General features: G+C 50.1%; 1 protein-coding gene and 2 long non-coding RNA genes across 4 annotated transcripts in view; 1 reads left to right on the top strand and 2 right to left on the bottom strand.

Annotated features, from left to right (window-relative positions):
- CTCF (CCCTC-binding factor) overlaps positions 1-4,687 on the bottom strand; it is a 79,965-nt gene extending 75,278 nt beyond the window's left edge. For both annotated transcript variants that reach the window (XM_005592273.4, XM_005592274.4), the window contains exon 1: positions 4,489-4,687. The gene's annotated coding sequence lies outside the window, so the exon portion shown is untranslated. The remainder of the gene's footprint in view (positions 1-4,488) is intronic.
- LOC135968898 (uncharacterized) overlaps positions 3,772-21,378 on the top strand; it is a 76,275-nt gene continuing 58,668 nt past the window's right edge. The window contains exon 1 of the long non-coding RNA XR_010583925.1: positions 3,772-3,929. This is a non-coding gene — a long non-coding RNA (uncharacterized lncRNA). The remainder of the gene's footprint in view (positions 3,930-21,378) is intronic.
- On the bottom strand, positions 15,862-19,015 carry LOC141409287 (uncharacterized). Its single transcript, XR_012429031.1, has 2 exons — positions 18,883-19,015; positions 15,862-16,056 (listed from the first exon to the last, which is right to left on the bottom strand). It is a non-coding gene; the product is annotated as an uncharacterized lncRNA (long non-coding RNA).

The following is a 21,378-nucleotide window of genomic DNA, read 5'->3' as shown; positions in this document are numbered from 1 at the left end:
TATTAAATCACTGAGAAAATGCACAAAGATACTAGCAGGGAAGATACAAAGATAGACTACACAAAGTTTACAGGTGTTTAAAAAAAAATGGGCTGGGCACAGTGGCTCACACCTAATCCCAGAACTTTGGGAGGCCAAGGCAGACACATTGCTTGAGCCCACGAGTTTGAGACCAGCCTGGGTAGGCAACATGACAAAAACCTGTCTCTAGAAAAAATTAGTCCCAGCTACCCAGGAAGCTGAGGTGGCAGGATCATTTGAGCCAGGGAGGTGGAGGCTGCAGCGAGCTGTGATCACACCACTGCACTCCAGTCTAGGTAAAAGAGCAAGACCCTGTCTTAAAACAAACAAAACAAAACAAAAAAACCCCACAGGCTGGGCGTGGTGGCTCACACCTGTAATCTCAGAACTTTGGGAGGCCAAGGCAGGCAGATCACAAGGTCAGGAGATCGAAACCATCCTGGTTAACACAGTGAAACCCAGCCTCTACTAAAAATACAAAACATTAGCCGGGCATGGTGGTGGGCGCCTATAGTCCTCCCAGCTACTCAGGAGGTTGAGGCAAGACAATGGCGTGAACCCAGGAGGCAGAGCTTGCAGTGAGCCAAGATCATGCCACTGCACTCCAGCCTGGGAGACAGAGCGAGACTCCATCTCAAGAAAAAAAAAAAAAACCCACAACAACAACAAAATAAATGCGGTAAGACAAATCTTTTTTTTTTTTTTTTTTGAGACACAGTCTCACTCTGTCAACCAGGCTGGAGTGCAATGGCGCGATCTCAACTCACTGCAACCTCTGCCTCCAGGGTTCAAGCGATTCTCCTGCCTCAGCCTCCTGAGTAGCTGGGATTACAGACACATGCCACCACGCCCAGCTATTTTTTGTGTTTTTAGTACAGATGGGGTCTCACCATGTTGGCCAGGCTGGTCTCAAACTCCTGACCTCAGGTGATCCGCCCGCCTCAGCCTCCCAAAGTGCTGGGATTACAAGTGTAAGCCACCATGTCCCACCTACAAATCTACACATCAGTTGAGAACCATGGTCTTCAAAGTTATACATTATTTGCCATTACTGTTCTTTTTTAAATCATAATGCATCTGAGTTGTTTGAAGAGGGGTCTAATTGTTGGCAAAACAGTCATCTGGAGCCAAGACAGGTAAATTAGGTAGACAGATGGTCTAGTTTTAAAAAATTAGGTGGATTCTATAACATAGATGATGTGGAGTGGTTGTGACAGCAGCAGCATCCCTGAAGCAAAAAAAAGAGTCTCTAGAGGTGACTCTTGGCCAGCAAGCACCAGCCTACAAGGCTCTGCCCAAGATTCCACCCCAGGGCCTTAAGTCAGGCACAAGTGGCTTCCACCAAGGAACTCCCCAAGCCACTCACAAGTCCCAGGTGAGTGCCCTCATTTGCATGTGTACTTTAAAATAAAACCCTAAAGCTCTTAGAATTTGAATGCATCTTAAGGATAACTTCACCTCCTAAATTCTTACATAGGTTGAATAGATCCCGCTAAAGTTAACCTTTACAACTACTATTTTTTTTTTGAGATGGAGTCTCGCTCTGTTGCCCAGGCTGGAGTGCTGTGGCGCGATCTGGGCTCACTGCAACCTCCACCTTCTAGGTTCAAGCGATTCTCCTGCCTCAGCCTCCCTAGTAGCTTGGACTACAGTGCATGCCACCATGCCTGGCTAATTTTTTGTATTTTTAGTAGAGACAGGGTTTCACCGTGTTAGTCAGGATGGTCTCAATCTCCTGACCTCATGATTCACCCGCCTCGGCCTCCCAAAGTGTTGGGATTACAGGTGTAAGCCACCGCACCCAGCCAGAACTACTCTTAAATAGACAGTATTTTCTTATGTAAGCAAACATTCCTGTTTTAATCATCCTCCTATCACTGATTTAAATAATAGGTCCTGGCCTGGCGAGATGGCTCATGCCTGGAATCCCAGCACTTTGGGAGGCGGAGGCGGGTGGATCATCTGAGGTCAGAAGTTCGAGACCAGCCTGGCCAACATTGTGAAACCCCGTCTCTACTAAAAATACAAAAATTAGCCGGGTGTGGTGGCGCGGGCCTGTAATTCCTGCTACTTGGGAGGTGGAGACAGGAGAATTGCTTGAATCTGGGAGGCGGACATTGCAGTGAGAAAAGATTGCACCACTGCCGCTCCAGCCTAGGCGGCAGAATGAGACTCCGTCTCAAAAAAAAAAAAAAAAAAAAAAAAAAAAAAAAAAAAAGTCTTCTGGGTTACCCTGACATGTCATTTCATCCTCAATTTATTCTCTCTGTAGATTTAGTCTTCTAATAAAAACAAAACAAAGTATGATTCCTGGCATATGGGAATTTCAAAGGATAGCAACTATGTGGAAAAGGTCTATCCCACTAAAACAGCATAAATGATGTATAAACTCAAGAAGCCGATGACTGCATATGAAACAACCAAACCAAGAAGTAAAATATGGTCTATGGAGCACAGTACTAACCCGGGAAAACAAGCTTTACTCCTGGCTCAATTACACACCTGCTGTATTTTAATTTTTAACTCAATATTGAGCTTAAATAAAACATGCCACTTAACCACAATTTCAAAAGGAAAACAAAGTCACAAAAGAATGCAATAAATTACACAATTGGATTAATATATTAGATAAAGGTGATTCTATTCCCAAGTCTATCAATCAACGCTACTGCATTTACTCATTCCAATTTTATTCAGGAAGAGGGGCAGCAGGAACATATTGCAGGGTTCCAAAAGGAGACGTAGAAAGCGTGCCTACGAAGAGGACTGCAGTGAGGAGCTACAGATTGAGATTACATACAGTGGACTGGACAACTTTGGTTAGGATCAGGCTGTTTAATTTCTTCATAAACTTAACATAGCTTCCTTCCTAAAAAGATGTTAATCCAGACTTTTTTTTCTCCAAAACAACCCAAACTGATACAGCCACTGCTGCACTGAACTATATTAAGGCACTAGAATATTTAAGGAAAAGCAAAAGACTCCCGCAATTCAACGGGAAGCTTTTTAGTGAAGAAAACTTAAGGACCGAATAAATTTAAATATATGCCCTGTTTAACCTCCTTTCCCACCTATGCGGACTTGAGAGTTTTAACTTTCCTAGTTGATTGAAACTCAAAGTATGAAGACTACGTATGCGAGAATGTTTACTTAACGCTGAACTCGGGGCTACAGGAAGTCTCCTACTAAACAGTAGTTACATTAGGCGTAGATATTTATAAACCATCTGCAGCAAGTGACCCAGGATTCAATTACAACATCAACCCTCATATTTCATCGTATGGGCAAATTACCAGTCAAGAATAAATTCATTCTGCCCTACTGGCGCTCTAGATCGAGTTGCACAATCCCGGGGCAGAACCGCCTTCGCCTAGCCCTAGAGCATCAGGTACTAAGTTAGTGTGAGGACATTTTAAAGCGGGAGGGAAACTCTAAGGACTCAGCCCATACTCCCAAATTCAGAAATTTGTCACGTCACTTGAGATCAGAGTGAAATTTTTCAGTCCCTTTGAGATCTCTGAGCGCACAGTCAGGTTGCCATCACTCCAAGGGGCTGGGGAGTCCGAACCCGGATGGATAAAAACTACTTGGTGCGGAACTCGCATCTTTTCCGCCCCCTGAAGGGGGGCCCGCACCGGTCGGGTCCAGCCAGGAGCCCGGGCGCGAGTTTGGGGGCGCAGCGGGGGCGAAGAGCGCGCGTCCCCCCGCCCGCTCAGGCGGCGTAGAGGTGCGAGCAGCTCAGCCAGCCTTGCAGAGGGAGCTCTCGGCAGCTCTGGGGTCCCTCTGCTCGCAGCCGCTGCAGCGCCGCCTGCGCCACTCGGCGGAGACGGAGACCAGCGGCGGCGACGCGCGGACTGGGAGCGACCGCCGAGCAGCCAAGCAGCTGGGGAGGCACGCAGGGCGGCAGGGTAGGTTCCGGGGACGGGGTGGGCTGGAGGAGGGGCAGCCCGAGACGCGACGGCCAGGGCCCGACACCCATACGGCACCGGGACCTGGTTGAGCGCGCGGTGGCAGTGGGTCCGAACCCTTTAGCTAGGCGGGCGCCGAAGCCGGGACGCGGAGATAGCGTCTCAGCTGGTGCCACCCGCCACAGGAGGGGCGGAGGACACAGGACAGAGGGCGGGCCGCGGCCGGGCGATCGGCCGGCCAAGAACCGGCCTCGAGGGCAGAGACAAAGGAAGGAAAATGGAGTCGCCGGGCGCGCGGGCCTCTGCCTCTGCCGCCGCCCAAGGCCTAGCGCGCTGCCAGGAGGGAGGCCTAGCGGACGGGCGTGGGGGTGGGGGGGCGGCCAGGCCACGGCGGCGACGGGCAATGGCGGCGGCCGCGCCGCAGCAGGGACGGTAGAGGGAGACAAACACCCCCCGGCGGCGGCGCTAGCGCCGGGCTGCAGCCAGCGCCGACCGGAGCGGCCCCATCGTGACACCTAGAGGCGGCCCGCGAAACCTCCTCCACCCCGGGCCCCCTTACCTCCGCGCCACACCCCCCGCGGCGCCCGCTCCGCCGCCGCTCCACGGCTCCGGCCACCCGGCGTCTCCGGCGAGCTCCGCGCGTCCGCACCGGCTACCGCCGCCGCCGCTGCCGCCAAAGAAGCAGCTCCGCGCACGGTTTAATCGCTCCACAGGCTCGGACACAAAATGGCGGCGGCGCGGTGCAGTGCGCCTGCGTCGGCGCTGCCGGGGCCGCGGGTGCTGATAAGGGAAGGGACGGGTGGGGGGGCCGGTCGGGCGGCGAGTAGAGGGCGGGGGAGGAAAGGTGAGGGGAGGGGTTGGCGCAGGGCAGCATGGGAGGCGGCCCCGGGCGCCAACTTTCAAAAGCGGGCGCGATGGCGTCACGGGACGCGCCGCGAGTCGCGTCGTCACGCTGCACGCGCCCTTCCGCGCCCTCGCCGGGTCGCGCGTGGGCTCTGCCGGCGCCGCGGCGTCCCGGCTCCCGCTGGGTGGGGCTTCCTGGGCGGAGGCCGCCGCCCCTGGGCGGTGCCGGATCCAGTGCGCTTGACCTGATTCCCCAGCTGCTGTCTCCGGCCCCTTGAACCCGTACAGGGTTGGGGAAATGGGGGGTGGCTGGAGGAAGCGCGCGCGGGGCCGGCCAGTGGAGCAGAGGAGGCTCCTGGGCCCGGCCCCGCCCAGTCTCCGCCCCAGCCAGGCCCGACCCGCCTTCCGAACGTCTCACAGCTGCCCGCCACCGAGTAAGGCCGGGTCGGTTCCCGCGCGCTCCTAGCTCCGTCCTCGCGAGCGACGGCTGGAAAGGCTGTCCTTGCTCAGCGGCTTTTGATGATCTCTCCGACCTAGAAGAGGGCCACCTAAAAGTGGGTGCGAGAGAAGAGTAGGAGGGCTTCCTCTGGGTGTCCCCAAGCCACCTCAGCCCGGAGAGGCAGCGGAAGACCAGACTTGATGCTTTAACACGATCATAGCAGTCGCCTTATTTACCGAAAGGTCTTTCTGTATTTAGCACTGAAACGTACATTTCTTGTCTGTACGGGAGAGCTGTTCTCTGTGAGCGGAGGCATTCAGTCCCACCCCTCCCCAGGAGGCACCTACGGACCCTTCCCAACCTGCAGTCAAGTTGACCAAGAACTGACTGCAAGGTGCTGGTGGCTCTGGGAGGAGAGCCTTTTGGTACTTACAGGGAATATGATTCTTCCATTAGATATCAAATGGACCCAGCATCTAGGGAGCAGCTTCTGCCCCATCCAGCTGACCGTTCCGTTGTGAGAATGCTGGCCCAATAACAGATACTGGTTTTTTTTTTTCCCTAAAGGAATAAAAAAATCTGTATTTTTAAGATGTCAAATCTCCAGAGTTTTTAGATGTTAGCAACTGAATCAGATGCTTTTAAACTTCATGAGCTGATTAAACCACACAGATGAGCTGTCAGTTTACGACCCCTGGCTTGGCTTGAAGGAAAGAGTGAAGAGAAATTCCATAGCCAAATCCTGGGGCACTCCAATATTGGAAGGGTAATGGAGAAGGAGTCTGAAAGGGAGCATCTAGGAAGTCATGAAATCTAGCGCTGAGTTGTGGAATCCCTGGGCAGAGAAGGTTTCAGGTAGGAGGCATCCGCTGAGCAGTGTGATAAACTTGGGCCAGAGATATGGCTGTTGGATTGGGTCACCTTGCAAGTCACTGGAGAATGTCATTGATGGCCTTGGCTTGATTGATGTGGGTATATCAGGGAGGTGGACCTGACCGGATTGGGTTGAAGAGTGACCAGGAAAGTGGGGAAATGGAGACAGCACATGTATGCAATTTGTGCTGTGAAGGGACCAGATAAGTTTGGGGATAGATAATAGAAAGAAGAGATGTTTTAAAAGATGCTACGGGCCAGGCGCGGTGGCTCGCCTGTTATCTTGGCACTTTGGGAGGCCAAGGCAGGTGAATCACTTGAGGTCGGGAGTTCGAGACCAGCCTGGCCAATATGGTGAAACCTCGTCTCTACTAAAAATACAAAAATTAGCTGGGCATGGTGGCACGTGCCTGTAATCCCAGCTACCTGGGAGGCTGAGGCTGGAGAATTGCTTGAACCCGGGAGGCAGAGGTTGCAGAGAGCCAAGATTGCGCCACAGCACTCCAGCCTGGGCAGCAAAGCGAGACTCTATCTCAAAAAATAATAAAGATGGTAGGATTCCCAGAGCATGTTTATTTATTTATTTATTTATTTATTTTGAGACAGAGTCTTGCTCTGTAGCCCAGGCTGGAGTGCAGTGGCCGGATCTCAGCTCACTGCAAGCTCCGCCTCCCGGGTTCACGCCATTCTCCGGCCTCAGCCTCCCGAGTAGCTGGGACTACACGCGCTGCCACCTCGCCCGGCTATTTTTTGTATTTCTTAGTAGAGACGGGGTTTCACCGTGTTAGCCAGGATGGTCTCGATCTCCTGACCTCGTGATCCGCCCATCTCGGCCTCCCAAAGTGCTGGGATTACAGGCTTGAGCCACCGCGCCCGGCCCCAGAGCATGTTTATGTGCCGTTGGGAGGGATACAGTGGGGAAGAAAGATGGGTGATCCAGGAGAGAGAAGGCTTGCTTGACCCATATAGGAGTGAAATCCATGAGAAGATGTAAGGAAACAGGGAGGGTTGACCTTGGAGAGGAACAGGGATGTTTCCATTCATGATAAGGGCAACAAAAGTGAAGACAGATGCAAATGCAGGGGAGAGGGAAGGCAAGTCCTTAACAGGATTGCGTTGGTGGCATTGGGTGCTCATCTGAGGTTTGTGATCATAACGTTAAAGGTAAACCAGTTGGCCCAGTGTGTTCGTTTTTCTCCAACATTCAGCTGCTTGGGTACAGACATGAAGAAAAGCGATAGTATAGCTTCTCAACACCAGGACCCAAGTTTTCTCCTTTTTTTTTTTTTTTTTTTTTTTTTTTTTTGAGACGGAGTCTCGCTCTGTCGCCCAGGCTGGAGTGCAGTGGCCGGATCTCGGCTCACTGCAAGCTCTGCCTCCCGGGTTTACGCCATTCTCCTGCCTCAGCCTCCCGAGTAGCTGGGACTACAGGCGCCCGCCACCTCGCCCGGCTAGTTTTTTGTATTTTTTAGTAGAGACGGGGTTTCACCGTGTTCGCCAGGATGGTCTCGATCTCCTGACCTCGTGATCCGCCCGTCTCGGCCTCCCAAAGTGCTGGGATTACAGGCTTGAGCCACTGCGCCCGGCCTCCTTTTTTTTTTTTTTGAGACGGAGTTTCGCTCTTATTGCCCAGGCTGGAGAGCAGTGGTATGATCTTGGCTCACCACAACCTCCACCTACTGGGTTCAAGCGATTCTCCTGCCTCATCCTCCTGAGTAGCTGGGATTACAGGCATGCGCCACCACCCCAACTAATTTTGTATTTTTAGTAGAGATGGGGTTTCTCCATGTTGGTCAGGCTGGGCTTGAACTCCCGACCTCAGGTAATCCGCCCGCCTCGGCCTCCCAAAGTGCTGGGGATTACAGGCACGAGCTACCGCACCCGGCAAGTTTTCTCATTTCTAATCCCAGTTACTTACCTTATACCATTAGATACTATTTTAGGAATGTGTGAAGTATTTGGAAAATTTACACCTGACCCTTCTTTTTGTAGAAACCAAGTTATCCCATTTGCCTCTTATGTACACATTAGGACTCAGACATAAAGAAAAGACAAACTTAGAGGAAAATTACCAAACAGATGCCTCTGGAATACTTGCATTTTGCACTCTCCTCAGCCCAAATAGCTCCTGGTATACTTAGGAACTTATGTATTAAAAACAAAAAAGCTGACTTTCACATAGGGAGACCCTGTTTATACAAAATAATTTAAAAATTAGCTGAGTGTGGTGGCATATGACTGTGGTCCCAGCTACTTGGGAGGCTGAGGTGGGAGTATCGCTTGAGCCCAGGAGGTCAAGGCTACAGGGAGCCATGTGTGTGCCACTGTACTCCAGCCTGGGTGATGAAGCAAGACCCTGTCTCAAAAAAATAAAAAATAGGCCAGGCACAGTGGCTCATGCCTGTAATCCCAGCACTTTGGGAGGCAAAGGTAGGTGGATCACTTGAGCCCAGGAGTTTGAGACCAGCCTGGGTAACATGGCAAAATCCCATCTTTACAAAAAATTAACTGAACGTGGTGGTGTGCACCTGTAGTCCCAGCTACTTGGGAGGCTGAGGCAGGAGGGTCACTTGAGCCTAGGAGGTTGAAGCTGCAGTGAGCCCTGATTGCACCACTGTATTCTAGCCTGAGTGACAGAGCAAGACATGGTCTCAAAGATTAAAAAAAAATTAAAAGCTGACTTGCATTTAAACTTTAGATTTTCTAGTAACATTAATAAGCTAATTAGTTCACTTTCTCTTAAGATTTTACCTCAAATCATCTTCCTTTTTTTTTTCCCCCTTTTCTTTTGTGGAGATGAGGTCTCACTGTGTTGCCCAGGCTGGTCTCAGGCTTAAGCAATTCTGTCTTGGCTGGCCTTCCAAAGTGCTGGGATTATAGGTGTAAGCCACCACACCTGTCCCCATCTTCTTTAAGAGTAGACTACAAGAACACCTAAAGCTTTCATATAGGCAAATATGAAGTAGTGGATTGATTATTTTATTTTATTTTATTTTATTTTATTTTTAGATGTAGTCTTACTCTGTCACCTGGGCTGGAATGCAGTGGCTCGATCTCAGCTCGCTGCAACTTCTACTTCCTGGGTTCAAGCAATTCTGCCTCAGCCTCCTGAGTAGCTGGGACTACAGGTGTGCACTACCACTCCTGGCTAATTTTTTATATTTTTAGTGGAGACTGGGTTTCACCATATTGGCCAGGCTGGTCTCGAACTCCTGATCTCAGGATATCTGCCTACCTCAGCCTCTCAAAGTCTTGGGATTACAGAGGTAAGCCACCACACCCAGCCTGAGGCAGTGGATTTAGAGGGAAAAAACCCTCAGCTATATTTATGATTATATTTACAACTATATATTAATTATATTTACAACTCTATGATCTCTGAGGCATCAAAAGTCAGGAATGGGGTCCAAGTGGCCTTGGAGCCTGCTTTCTGAAGACAAGGACCCTATGTACTGCTCTCACATAGGGCTGAGAAAATGCGAAGGATCACTAAGGAAGGAAGAAAATAAAATATTTTCTGGCTGGGCACAGTGGCTCACACCTATAATCCTAGCACTGTGGGAGGCCAAGGCAGGCGGATCACCTGAGATCAGGAGTTTGAGACCAGCCTGGCCAACATGGTGAAACCCTATTTCTATTGGAAATATAAAAATTAGCCAGGTGTGGTGGTGCGCCTGTAGTCCCAGCTACTTGGGAGGCTGAGGCAGAATTGCTTGAACCTGGGAGGCGGAGGTTGCAGTGAGCCAAGATTGCGCCACTGTATACCACCCTGGATGACAGAGCAAGACTTCATCTCAAAAATAAATAAATAAAATATTTTCTTCTCTTTATGGTAAATCATGATGTGTCCTACTTTATGGAATCAGCTCCAAAGACGAACAGAAGGCCAAACAAAAGGGATAGGATGTTTGAGGCTGGAAAGAAGCAAGCTGAGGGAAAATGTGATGAGAGGCTGCGAAACAGTTGAGGTGATAAAAATAAAGCTAGGCCGGGTATGGTGGCTCACACCTGTAATCCCAGCACTTTCAGAGGCCGAGGTGGGCGGATCACAAGGTCAAGAGATCGAGACTATCCTGGCCAACATGGCGAAATCCCGTCTCTACTAAAAATACAGAAATTAGCTGGACGTGGTGGCAGGTGCCTGTAGTCCCAGCTACTCAGGAGGCTGAGGCAGGAGAATTGCTTGAACCTGGGAGGCGGAGGTTGCAGTGAGCTGAGATCGCACCACTGCACTCCAGCCTGGGGACAGAGCGAGACTCTGTCTTAAAAAAAAAAAAAGAAAGATCTGGCCCTGAGCCTCACATACAGAACCAGAAACCCAATGTGGTTTGTACCGTAAGAGCAGATTCCTTCCTCAGGGACTTGTCAGGTGCATAGGCACTTGCTAGATAAGCAGAGTGCTGTTAGCAACAGGCAAGTAGACCATTGTCCCCGTGCTGGCGAAAGGCATATCGATCCCCTATAGGAGAGCATCCTGGGAAGCCAAATTACTAGAAATATTTGATGAGCAGTTAATTAGATTAAGCAGTGTTAGTCATATAACTTAAATGTTTAATGTCACCCTCTCTGGATGCTGGAATTAGATTGTTTGGGATTCAAGTCTAGTTTTGGTTTCTTATTAGCTGTGTGGTCTCTGTTGAATTAGTAACAACTCAACTATAAGTTTGTCTTCTATAAAATGGGATGATAGGTCGGGTGTAGTGGCTCATGCCTGTAATCCCAGCACTTTGGGAGGCCAAGGCAGGCGGATCACCTATGGTCAGGAGTTCAAGACCAGCCTAGCCAACATGGTGAAACCCTGTCTCTACAAAAATACAAAAATTAGCCATGTGGGTGCCTGTAATCCCAGCTACTCAGGAGGCTGAGGCGGGAGAACTGCTTGAACCTGGAAGGCAGGGGTTGCAGTGAGCCAAGATCACGCCACTGCACTCTAGCCTGGGCAACAGAGGAGACTCGGTCTCAAAAAAATAAATAAATAAAATGGGATGATAATTGTGCTTGATACAGCCGTAAGGATTAGACAAGAAAATGCAAGTAAAGCTTTTTTATTTTTATTTTTTGGAGACAGGGTCGCATTGTCCACTGTCACCCAGGCTGGAGTGTGGAGTGCAGTGGCGAACTCTGCTCACTGCAAACTTTGCCTCAGGCTTCCGAGTTGCTGGGACTATAGGCGAGTGCCAACACACCTAGCTAAGTTTTTTTGTTTTTTGTAGAGATGGGGGTCTTACTATGTTGCCCAGGCTGGTCTCGAACTCCTGGTGTGAAGCAATCCTTCTACGTCAACCTCCCAAAGTGCTGGGATTACAGGCATGAGCCACTGCACCCGGCCAGAAATCATTATCCTATAATTCTCAGAACAATTGTATTTCCAAGATCTTCCTTGGCTCCTATTATTACCCCTGTAAAGCTTGCAACGATTATGATCATTTACATGTTTTTTAAAAAACTCTTTAATCAAGATAATCAACAAATGAAGGGGAGACGTGTTGATTTTCTAAGATACAATGGGCAGGAATCTTCCTGCCCTATCTGGGGTAAGGCCTAAAGTTACACGTGAACACTCCTGTTTTCTCTATACCTATTGAGAACATGTGTGAGACATGATGCAGCTCACCAAGTAATTGTTGAATACCTGCTGTGTGCAGCTTCCTGTTCTAGGCACTGGAGATTCAAAGATGACTCACGATGTGTTTCCTGCCCTTGGACTCAAAATTTAACTAGTAAAACTGGTGAAAACAAACACATAAAAAATTAATGCAATAATTGTTATAGTGGAAAGAAATGAGCTCACAGCTAAAGGAGTAAATCACTCCAGGAGTATCTCATTTCAGCTGGGTCTAAAGGATTAACAAGGCATTAACAAGTGACACAAGACATGTAAGGTAAAGAGCCATGATCAAAGGCATAAAAGTCTGCAAGAGTATTTGGGGGACAGCAAGTCATCTTACACCATTGGATGAGGGTGTAGAGTAGTGATGCTAAACTTTTAAAGACATTTGGAAAGCTTTCATTGTCTACCAACATAAACCACCAAGCATAACCACTTCTAACATTTTAATTTTTTTTTTTTTTTTTTTTTTTTTTAACCCAAGATGGAGTCTTGCTCCGTTGCCCAGCCTGGAGTGCAGTGATGCAATCTTGTCTCACTGCAACCTCTGCCTCCCAGGTTCAAGTGATTCTCCTGCCTGAACCTCTCAAATTTCTGTGATTACAGGCACGCACCACCATGCCCGGCTAATTTTTGTATTTTTGGTAGAGATGGGGTTTCACCATGTTGGCCAAACTGGTCTCAATCTCCTGACCTCACGATCCACCTGCCTTGGCCTCCCAAAGTGCTGATTACCAGCATGAGCCACCAAGCCCAGTCTCTTGTAACATTTTAAAGACTCATCCTTCTGTATCATCTGCCTAGACTGTAGGAGTTTTTTTCCTTATTAATGTCTGCTTTTTTCAGACCCCTGTGAAAGCCTTATTTATTTATTTATTCGTTTATTTTTGAGATGGAGTTTCGCTCTTGTTGCCCAGGCTGGAGTGCAATGGCACAATCTTGGCTCACCACAACCTCCACCTCCTGGGTTCAAGCGATTCTTCTGCCTCAGTCTCACAAGTAGCTGGGATTGCAAGCATGCACCACGATGGCCGGCTAATTTTGTATTTTTAGTAGAAACGGGGCTTCTCCACGTTAGTCAGGCTGGTCTCGAACTCCCGACCTCAGGTGATCTGCCCACCTCAGCCTCCCGAAGAGCTGGTATTACAGGCGTGAGCTGTGCCGGCCTATTTATTTATTTTGAGATGGAGTCTTGCTCTGTCACTCAGGCTGCAGTGCAGTGGCGAGATCTTGGCTCACTGCAGCTCCCGCCTCCCAGGTTCAAGCAATTCTTCTGCCTCAGCCTCCCGAGTAGCTGGGGCTACAGGTGTGTGCCACCATGTCCAGCTAATGTTTTTGTATTTTTAGTAGAGATGGGGTTTCACTGTGTTAGCCAGGATGGACTCAATCTCCTGACCTTGTGATCCACCCGCCTCAGCCTCCCAAAGTGCTGGGGTTACCCCAGCCAGCCATATTTCTTTTTTACCTCTCAGCTCAAATGACTGCTCTCTAAAGTATAAAGGACTGTTCCTAGACCTACATCCAATGTTTTAGAAGTTGATTTTGTTTTCTGCACTGTTACTTACTTTTCCAAACATGCATGGATCACCCTTTATAATCCATCTCTATATTTTTCATTTTGCAAAACACCTTCATGTCTGCCTTTTCAAGTGATGCTCACAGCTCTATTTGATGTCCTAAATTCAGAAATGAAGTGACTTGCTCAGGGTTGTCCAGCAACTTGTTGGCAAAATCAGAATGAGTACAGTAGTCCCCCGCCTTGTTCACAGCTTCAGTTTCTGCTATTTTCTGCTATTGGTTACCCATGGTCAACTGCAGTCTGAAAATACTAAATGGAAACTTCCAGAAATAAACAATTCATAAGTTTTGAATTGCACACCATTCTGAGTAGAGTGGTGAAATCTCACAACATCCTGCTGCATACTGCTGGGAATGTGACTCGTTCCATTGTCCAGCGTACCCATGCTGTATACACTACCCACCTGTTAGCCACTTAGTAGCCATCTCGGTTATCAGATTGATAATGCATATGCATATATAGGGTTCAGGACTATCCTTGATTTCAGACATCCACCAGACAGCTTGGAACATATCCCCCCAAAAAATGGGGGACTGTAGGCTTGGTGTGGTGGCTTATGCCTATAATCCCAGCACTTTGCGAGGCTGAGGTGGGTGCATCACGAGGTCAGGAGTTCGAGACCAGCCTGACCAACATGGTGAAACCCTGTCTCTAGTAAAAATACAAAAAGTAGCTGGGCATGGTGACGCATGCCTGTCATCCTAGCTACTCAGGAGGCTGAGGCAGGGGAATCACTTGAAACTGGGAGGTGGAAGCTGCAGTGAGCCGAGATTACATCACTGCACCCCAGCCTGGACAACAGAGCGAGACTCTGTCTCAGAAGAAAAAAAAACAAAAAAGATGGGATCTCACTCTGTCGCCCAGGCTGAAGTGCAATGGCGTAATCATAGCTCACTGCAGCCTTTTAACTCCTGGGCTCAAGCAATCCTCCTGAGTAATCCTCCTGAGCAATCCTCCTAGGACTATAGGCACATGCACCATGTTCGGCTAATTAAAAAAAAAAAAATTTTATTTATAGAGACAGGGTCTCGCTATGTTGCCCAGGCTGGGAAGGGCTTTAATTGTGGAAACTTTAGGCTCTCAGGCAGGCAGCAGAGGTATTTAGGTGATGACTTATTAATCTGTAAGTATGTCCTGAATAACTGCTTAGGACCAAGGTCTATGTTCGAGGTTAGGTAATACCAGAGATAGATAGAGGATGTCCGTAGCCTTTGAGTGCCTTCTATTTCGTTTTATGTTAGTGTGAAGATATCAGACTAAACCTCAAGTATTAGTAGGTAAAAGTCAAGGATGAAAAAGGAAGTGTAGGCCGTGCACGGTGGCTCACGCCTGTAATCCCAGCACTTTGGGAGGCTGAGGTGGGTGGATCATGAGGTCAGGAGATCAAGACCATCCTGGCTAGCATGGTGAAACCCCGTCTCTACTAAAAATGCAAAAAAAATTAGCCGAGTGTGGTGGTGGGCGCCTGTGGTCCCAGCTACTCAAGAAGCTGAGGCTGGAGAATGGCGTGAACCCGGGAGGTGGAGCTTGCAGTGAGCTGAGATCGTGCCACTGGACTCCAGACTGGGCGACAGAGCGAGACTCCATCTCAAGAAAAAAAAAAGAATGGAGTGGTCACTGGACATCACAGTAGTCATATGAAACCGCATGCTAAAGTGAGCATGACTTTCGAACCTCTGCTTCTAGCTTATACGCACTCTGGCCCAGGCTACTCTTGCTGCTTCTTTTTTTTTTTTTTGAAATGGGGTCTCACTCTGTTGCCCAGGCTGTCATGCAGCGGTGCAATCACGGCTCACGCAGCCCTGACCTCCCGGGCTCAAGTTCTCCTGCCTCAGCCTCCTCAGTAGATGATGCTATAGGCGCACACCACCATGCCCAGCTAATTTTTATATTTTTTGTAGAGATGGGGTTTTGCCATGTTGCCCAGGCTGGTCTTGAACTTCTGAGCTCAAGTGATCCACCTGCTTCAGCTTCCCAAAGTGCTGGGATTACAAGCGTGAGCTACCACGCCCAGACTCTTGCTTCTTCTAATGGTAACTGCAGGCTCCTCCCTGCTTCTGGCCTTCTCCCTCTCACAGCTGCCAGAGTGACCTTTCCAAAGCACAAACGTGATCACAAAAGCCCCCTGCATCAAGCCCACGGGTGGCTCCCCGGTACCCTGGGATAAATTCCAAACTCCTCAGCCACACCACAAGGCCCCCCATGACCAAGCCCCTGCTCATCCCCTCAGCCTCATCTGTAACTGCCCCCTCTGGCCTCTGGATTCAGCTTGCTTGCTTCCTCCACCAGTCTGACCTCAGTCCTCCCTCCCTCTGTTGTCCCCTCCTCAGGCTTCTGTTCCATTCCTTAATTGGGATCCTGGTGGTGAAAGTGCATTCTAAAGCACTATGCCCCATGGGGGGGACTAGGGAGAGTGTTTTTGAGTTTCCAGGCTTTTTCCACACTGAACATATGGTACTTTCACACTCAAAGTGCTTTTCAGGTTGCTTTTGAGATAAGACAAGGCCATCAGTTGAGGAGGTGTATTTAAGGGAAACCAGAGCTAGAGACAGGTTTTAGAGGTGTTCATCAAAAGATATTTCTGGACCACTTACTGTGTATCTGGCCTTGGGTGCTGGGCATAGCAAAGGCAGATGCAGCCTGAACAAATAGAGAATTTGCTGGCCCCACGCCAGACCTGCTGCATTGGAATCTCCAGGGAAGTTCTCAGGTGAATCTTAGAACTGGGTAAGTTGGAAAGCCCTAACCTGATTTCATTTGTAAGACATATCCAGAATAGGCAAATCTGTAGAGACAGAAAGTAGATTAGTGGTTGCCTGGGGGTAGGGAGAATATGGAAGCGTAGGGGTGACAGCTAAGGGGTGCAGGGTTTCTTTTTGGGTTGATGAAAATGTTCTAATATGGTGGTGATGGCTGTGCAGCTTTGAATATACTAATAGCCATTGAAATGTACACTTTTTTTTTTTTTTTTTTGAGACGGAGTCTCGCTCTGTCACCCAGGCTGGAGTGCTGTGGCCGGATCTCAGCTCACTGCAAGCTCCGCCTCCCGGGTTCCAGCCATTCTCCTGCCTCAGCCTCCCGAGTAGCCGGGACTACAGGCGCCCGCCACCTCGCCCGGCTAGTTTTTTTTTTGTATTTTTTAGTAGAGACGGGGTTTCACCGTGTTAGCCAGGATGGTCTCGATCTCCTGACCTCGTGATCCGCCCGTCTCGGCCTCCCAAAGTGCTGGGATTACAGGCTTGAGCCACCGCGCCCAGCAAAATGTACACTTTTTTTTTTTTTTGAGATGGAGTCTCGCTCTGTCATCTAGGTTGGAGTGCAGTAGCATGATCTAACTCACTGCAACCTCCGCCTCCCAGGTTCAAGAGATTCTTCTGCCTCAGCTTCCCAAGTAGCTGGGATTAGAAGCATCTGCTACCATGCCCAGCTAATTTTTGTATTTTTTAAGTAGAGACAACATGAGGTTTCACCATGTTGGCCAGGCTGGTCTGGAACTCCTGACCTCAGGTGATCCACCTGCCTTGGCCTCCAAAAGTGATGGGATTACAGACATGAGCCACTGCACCTGGCCAAACTGTACACTTTAAATGGTTGAATTGCATGGTTGTGCACTAAATCTCAAAAAGAGCTGTTAAAAAAAAAAAAAAAAAAGGCTGGGTGTGATGGCTCATACCTGTGATCTCAGCACTTTAGAAGGCCAAGGTGGAAGGATCACTTGAAGCCAGCCTGGGCAACATAGCAAGACCCCCTCTTTAGCAGGGCATAGTGGCGTGTGCCTATAGTCCCAGCTACTTGGTAGGCTGAGGCAGAAGGATCCCTTGAGCCCATGAGTTCAAAGTTACGGTGAGCTATGATCATACCACTGCACTCCAGCAAGGACAACAGAGCAAGACCCCATCTCAAAAACAAAACAAAACACTTGGACCAAGTTCCAGAGGGAAGGCACCCACCTCAGACCTGGGTGGTTACCCAGTAAAATTGTCAGCGTATATTACGAATGTATGTTCCAGAGGGTACAAACTAAATAAGCAATTGCAGGCCAGGTGCAGTGGCTCACGCCTGTAATCCCAACACTTTGGGAGGCTGAGGTGGTTGGATCACCTGAGGTAAGGAGTTCGAGACTAGCCTGACCAATATGGAGAAACCCCATCTCTACTAAAAATACAAAATTAGCCAGGTATGATGGCATATGCCTGTAATCCCAGCTACTCGGGAGGCTGAGGCAGGACAATCACTTGAACTCAGGAGGTGGAGGTTGCGGTGAGCCGAGATCGTGCCATTGCACTCCAGCCTGGACAACAAGAGTGAAACTCCATCTCAAAAAAATAAAAAATAAAAAAAGTAAGCAATTGCAATGAAGTGTGATTAGTCTCACAGAAGGGAAAATGCAGGCTCCTGTGACAAGAGCAGGTGGGCATGCAGCTTCCTAAAGAAATACATGGGCCAGGTGCTGTGACTCACACCTGTAATCCCAGCACTTTGGGAGGCTGAGGCGGGTGGGTCACTTGGGGTTAGGAGTTAGAGACCAGCCTGGCCAACAAGGTGAAATGTCGTCTCTACTAAAAATACAAAAATTAGCTGGGCGTGGTGGCAGGCATCTGTAATCCCAGCAACTCCAGAGGCTGAGGCACAAGAATCGCTTGAACCCGGGAGGCAGAAATTACAGTGAGCCGAGATCACACAACGGCACTCAGCCTGGGCAACAGCACAAGACTCGATATAAAAAATATATATATTTAGGGCATTTAATTGGGAGGATTCTGATGGCTAGGATGTGGGTACAGAGGAAAGAGGAAGGGTGAGGCTCTGTTGTATGGCTTGGATACCTGGGTAATTGGTAACCCCTAGAGCTGTTGGAGGAGAAACAAGTTTTGAGAAGATATTGAGTCTGATTTTGAGCATGCTGAGTTTGAAATGCTCCAGATGTTCAAAAGGAAGTATCCCGTGAGCAGTTGGATGTGGGGGTCTGGAAGCAAGGTAAGAACCACGTGAATGATTGGCATGCAGCCTCAGCATGTGGATGGAAGTCAGTGGAATGGGGAGGTCATCTAGGGGTGTGTTTTGAGAGAGGAGAAAAGGGCCTAGAATGGAACCCTGTGAGGTGATGTTTAAGACATGCCTGAGGAGGAGGAGAAGGTTGTAAGGAGATTAAGAGGAGACAGCTAGAAATCTAGGTGTTGCATATAGCAATTCAGCTGCTCTCAGTCAGCATTCACTGAGTGTCCATATGCCCTGTGTGTATCTGGAGACAAGTGAGACAAGTGAGACTTGACCCTTGACATTAAACTCAGAGTAGTGGCCATCACCCAACTGCCATCAATCTTCTGAAACAAGAGACCCCTTTCTCGTAGGCCAATGTCAGTCTTATTTTCTAAATGATAGATTGTGCTTCATTAGCAGTTTATATGAGGCTTGGGAGTCCTTCCCAAGCTCACCCTCCTGTATTACCCAGGCCCAGAAAAGCCAGGCCTTGCAGCCAAGCCAAGAGCCTTCTGTCCATGGGAGATGGATGGCCTGAAGGGGACACTCCAGGAGTGTTTGGGGTGGGGAGGGGGGTATGGAGGAAAAGGAGGGTCATATTTCTGGGGTTCAGCAAATTGTACCCACATACCAGGCACAGAAACATACAAGGAAGGCACCCCCGCTCTGTGGGCGAGACAAAGCAGCAGTCCTCTTCCCACGTGCTAACCCATCTGCTTCTTTGCCTTCACAAATGTGCCGTTTTTCTTTCTTTTTTGGTCCCCTGCAGCTTGGAATACATGAGGAAGAAGAGTGAGAGACAGGAGGAAAGGTAAGGTTGGGAGAGGGCAAGAGGAAAGAGGGAGTAGAGTGTACACTCCATCAGTTGCCAACACAATAAACTGTATCATGGACTACTTCAGCCTGGCCCCTGTTTTGCAGTGTGCGTGGATCACTTTCCTCTGGGCAGTCTCAGAGATGATGGCCAAGACATGACTGTGGCCTCAATGGACTTAACTGATAGGGCACTTCTCAGTGTGTCACAGGCCTTGGAGGCCCACTTCCATCTGTCCCCTCAGAGGCTGGGCAGAGGCTTTCCCTGCCCTGATACCTTTGACTCGTGATGGTATCATCAACCGCCCATCACCTGGGGCAGGGGGCTCCCAACTGTCCTCAGTCCCAGACAGCAGGAACATGTGCCTCCCTGACCCACATGACAGCAGGGCGGGGGGGAGAGTGCAATGGGCAGGTTTGCCCTGTGGGAGTCCCCTGTGAGGCAGAGGGCGTCAGGAGAGATATAGAGGTGGGAGGACAAGGGTTCTCCCTGCCCCTCTACCATCTGAGGAACCTGGGCATGGGCCTGGGTATAGGAGGCCATCCAGCCTGCCTTCAAGCCACTGATGGAGAGAGGCTGAGTGGCTGTTTTGGGGTTGATCCATGCTGCTCTGAGTCAGATAGGCATCATGGGCTTCACCTGGCTGTGCTCACAGTGCCCTCATTCCAGCTCCTGTCCCCTTCCGATCCTCACACCCACCCCTGGCTAGAGCTGAATATTAGGCTCTGGCCTCAGGACTTGCAGAGCACAGAGAGTCAGGGGTCTGTCCCTTCCCAGCATTGGAGAGCAGGGATTCTCAGTGACAACCCCAGTGGACCCCTTGGCTGGGATGATGACATTTTTCCATCCTCCATTTCTTGCCCAAGCCCTGCCCTCTCCTGTGTACTGAGCTGTGAGCTTGTGCTGGCTCAGTCACCCCAATCTGCACTTTCCCAGGACCTGGTCAACCACTGTTCACTTCCTCTTTCCCCCCTTGACAGGCTATGCTTTTGATGCAGGTGGACAGCCCTGCTGTACCACAAGAGGGCCTCTGTGGGGTCCTCAGGACTGAGGGCTGCTAGGGGCAGTTCTGGGATTGCCGACCTCCTGCATGGACCTCTGGGGCAGGCCCCAGCTGTGGCCAGCCTTGGGTGCTGGCTGGTCTCCATCATTTGTTTGCCTCCTCTGCCCCATGCTGCTCCAGCTGACCACCCCAAATACTGAGCTGCACCATCCCGTGCCATCCTTCGTTACCCAGGGAGCAAAGAGCTGCGCCAGTGTGCAGAGGGCTGCCTGCCTGCCCCTGCCCACCCTCGCCCTAGCATCTGGAATGAGCCACCTGCATCCACACAGGTGTTTCCTGTGCTCCTTCCTGTTGCCGTTTTTTCTGCTCAGCTTGGCTTCCCCAGCAGGTGGTTAAGGCCCCAGCTAAACCTCTTCATATCTAGCTCTAAAACACTTGGGGGCAGGGCTCCCCGGGGATCTGGGTCACCCTCCAGGGGACTGTTGGCACTTCACTGGCTCTTCCTGAGGGGCAGGCTCCCCAACGTGACATGTCCTGCACAGGCCAAGCTGCTGCCACAAGCACTAGGACATCAGAGTGGCCTCAAAGAGTTGGGGAGGTGCTGCCTGTGCATCATCTCCTTGCCCCTGGATACTGGAAGTGCTGAGGGAGAGGGGAAGGGTGGAGAGCCTGTTTCTCTAGCCACAGGTGTGGGCCTCCCTCAGCCCCTCCTTAGAACAGTCCTGCCATCCTGAAGTCCCACCCCACCCTCCAGTTCCTCACACAGGACTCAGCCTTCTGGGGTTAACACATTTACTGGCCAGGCAGTTCTGGGGCGAGGTGAGGCAGGGCAAAGGCAAGCCCTCCCCTGGGATCTCTGCTTCCTGAAGCAGCAGAGGTTGGCTGGCTGTTCGGGATCACAGAGTTCAGGCAGGTTTGTTATTACAGAGGGGGAGACAGCTGGGGAGGGAAGGGACTTGCTGTCTTGGGTCACAGGGTAGCCATCCAGCTCTTCTGCCTCCCAGGTCCCAGCTCTTCCCCTCTGCAAGGAGCTCCTCTCTCCTGCCACCCAGCCTCAAGTTGCTCCTTCAGCCCCCTCTGCAGAAAGCTGCCCAAGCTGCAGAAGACCCAAACCTGGCATCTGCTGATGCAGATCTGCTGCCCCCTGGTGGGCAGAAGCTCCAGCCACCCCGTGCCTCCTTTCCCTTCCTGTTTTTCTTTTCCCTTCCCCTTTGCTCCCAGGCCACAGCCTGGGATTGGCACCCTTTGGTGTTTTCTGGGCCAACTCCAGTTTAGCTCCACCTTGGGCCATAGTTCCCAGGCCCAGGGTA

This window comes from Macaca fascicularis, chromosome 20 (assembly GCF_037993035.2).
Source record: "Macaca fascicularis isolate 582-1 chromosome 20, T2T-MFA8v1.1".
NCBI lineage: Eukaryota > Metazoa > Chordata > Mammalia > Primates > Cercopithecidae > Macaca > Macaca fascicularis.
This window is presented reverse-complemented; position numbering and strand designations above follow the sequence as displayed.